Here is a 3553-nt window from a genome sequence, read left to right as displayed (position 1 = left end):
CTAAGAAATTGACCAATCACAGTCGAATGTGAGAAGAATAATCGACTGTGATTGGTCAATTTCTTACTCTTACTTCTTACTCCGTGCATTGTAGATGGGCCTTAACATGTCGTAAGTCAATCCGAGGACTGTATTAGCATCTTAAGACATTATTTAAAACAGCTTTAAAGTAAAAACGAACTATGAATACCGTCCCATGTTTCGCGTTTCATAGTTGGTAAGCCTGGGTAATAGAGCGACAGCGCAGGCTAAAAGTAGGCGTGGTCAAGCCAAACTGCACACACCATGTAATACTTCCACCATGGTAATGGTCGTAATTATTACTTATTTCTTAAATCACTCTGCCAGTAAAAGCGTTCACTCACTATACATATCAGTTATTGCGAAGAATATCACCGAAGCCTCAGTGGTCGAGTTAGTTAAGACACTCTTCCCGGATAGTCGAGAGGTCCCAGGTTCGAATCCTGGCTGAGGTAATGTTCGAATGTTTCGGCACACAGTCACATCTGAGATAATTAAAATTTAAAAATTAAGATCTCGTATTGTATTTATAACATCTAACTTGACCGTTTATTGGTGTTCTTTGTATTTATATGCTTAAGCATTTACACGGTCGTAATTATTACTTATTTCTTAGAATAATATATATTAGTAAAATGGAACACAATAATGTAGTGTATAAAATCAATTGTGGCTGCTGTGAGGCTTCATATGTGGAGCAGACGATAGAATCAAAGAACATAAAGCGAGTATTACACAGACTGGGAGTACTCAGACAGTTGTTGCACAGCATCAAGTACATTCTGATCACACGTTTAATTGAGACGAAGTAGAAATTTTTGACACCAAGGCTTCTTATCACAAAAGACTCACGTCCGAAATGATATTTATCAAAAAACAGACTTGCGGTATAAATAAGCAGAAAGACGCAGAGAAATTACCAGAAACATATGTATCGTTAATTTGAACATGAAGCGCTTTGTCTTCCTAGAACTTTCGAGAACTAAGAAATAAATATATGTAAACGTTCTGACATTCAAGAAGATTAACAGAAAGAAATTAACTCTAAGCACACTCACATCGTCTAAAGATCCTGGATCATGATGTATTATTTTGTAACAACACAGGTATTTAATAATAATAATAATTGTCTTTATAATTTTATAAATTGATCTATTAATTGCGAAAAAGATTTAAGATAATTTGAACAAATTGGAGTAAATTAATCGACAAGCATCCAACAGGATCTGAGAAATATATAATAGCACACAAAAAAATTCAAGCATAATTGGTTCTAAACATTGACTACGTATTAAATTTATTAGAGCGTCAATATAAAATTGAATAATTGCGAAAAAGATTTAAGATAATTATGAGAAGTGAACTAATATGGATATAGAATAATTTAACAGAATCAGAGAACTTTGTGTTGGTTGTTTTTGAACAAATTGGAGTAAATTAATCGACAAGCATCCAACAGGATCTGAGAAATATAGCACACAAAAAAATTCAAACATTATTGGTTCTAAACATTGACTACGTATTAAATTTATTAGAGCGTCAATATAAGATTGAATATTACTAAAAAGATTTATTATGTTATTAGTGCGTTAATTTAAGATTAAATGTTTTTGAATAAAGAAAAATTGTAGCCACCAATAACTGGCGTTTTGTGGTTTATGCCTCCATCACTTGTTGAATGTAATGTATTATAATAAATTGTGAAATGATTACCTGTGAAAAAGATTCTGAAATGGTCTCCCTCACTTTTTATATTTCCTGCAAAAATGTAAAATATATTATATAGAATATATGTTAAATTATATATTTCCGTGCAGATATGACTCATTTAATTTCATATAAAATCGTTTTAACGCTCAACATTACAACATGATAAATGGACATATGAAGTGATATTCTTCAGTCTAAATATTAAATAACTGTTTGTCCATTCAATAATATTAGATATCGTTACGTTGTTAGAAATGAAAGTAAAAAAGATCAAGAACTAAATATGATAATATTGTTACTAGTTTTTTTAACACTTTTCATAAATATAATCTTGAACTTTAATAAGATTTAAGATAATTTGAACAAATTGGAGTAAATTAATCGACAAGCATCCAACAGGATCTGAGAAATATAGCACACAAAAAAATTCAAGCATAATTGGTTCTAAACATTGACTACGTATTAAATTTATTAGAGCGTCAATATAAAATTGAATAATTGCGAAAAAGATTTAAGATAATTATGAGAAGTGAACTAATATGGATATAGAATAATTTAACAGAATCAGAGAACTTTGTGTTGGTTGTTTTTGAACAAATTGGAGTAAATTAATCGACAAGCATCCAACAGGATCTGAGAAATATAGCACACAAAAAAATTCAAACATTATTGGTTCTAAACATTGACTACGTATTACATTTATTAGAGCGTCAATATAAGATTGAATATTACTATAAAGATTTATTATGTTATTAGTGCGTTAATTTAAGATTAAATGTTTTTGAATAAAGAAAAATTGTAGCCACCAATAACTGGCGTTTTGTGGTTTATGCCTCCATCACTTGTTGAATGTAATGTATTATAATAAATTGTGAAATGATTACCTGTGAAAAAGATTCTGAAATGGTCTCCCTCACTTTTTATATTTCCTGCAAAAATGTAAAATATATTATATAGAATATATATTAAATTATATATTTCCGTGCAGATATGACTCATTTGATTTCATATAAAATCGTTTTAACGCTCAACATTACAACATGATAAATGGACATATGAAGTGATATTCTTCAGTCCAAATATTAAATAACTGTTTGTCCATTCAATAATATTAGATATCGTTACGTTGTTAGAAATAAAAGTAAAAAAGATCAAGAACTAAATATGATAATATTGTTACTGGTTTTTTTAATACTTTTCATAAATATAATCTTGAACTTTACATTAACATGCTTATAGAAAATGGTTATCATTGACAGCTGATTTTCAAACAAATAGATTGCAGACTTTTCAATGAAAAATTAAATCATTCTATGATAAAATGTATTAGTAAAGTTTATACTGTTGGTTATAGATGCTCAAACACATTAAATAATCGCATTAAATAGTTTCAGTCTTAACAACGTAACGAAATCTAATATTATATGAACTACACCTTACCGTTGACTCACTAATGTATTTTCAAGCGTTAATTAAAACAATTTTATATTAGCGTTTAAATTATATGTTGAAAACTAGTATACTTGTATAATGATAATAAACTATTTTGATAATTCTAACCTGAAAATTGCTCTAATATTAACTACTTACTATCTGTGATTTTATTACTTTGCAAAACAAAGCTTGACATTACTGATTAAATTTTAATGCGTATAATAAAAGTAATTACCTGATTGAAGTGACGGTCACAGAAATCACAAGCAATCGGTAACTCACGAAAACACACGTAACGCGCGGATAGGAACAACATACGCGATGCGCGGTATCGAGGAAGCACAAGCCGCGAACCGCGGAATGTCATGACTGCAACAACATTGTACAG

This window comes from Trachymyrmex cornetzi, unplaced genomic scaffold (assembly GCF_001594075.2).
Source record: "Trachymyrmex cornetzi isolate Tcor2-1 unplaced genomic scaffold, Tcor1.1 scaffold808, whole genome shotgun sequence".
Lineage (NCBI taxonomy): Eukaryota > Metazoa > Arthropoda > Insecta > Hymenoptera > Formicidae > Trachymyrmex > Trachymyrmex cornetzi.
This window is presented reverse-complemented; position numbering follows the sequence as displayed.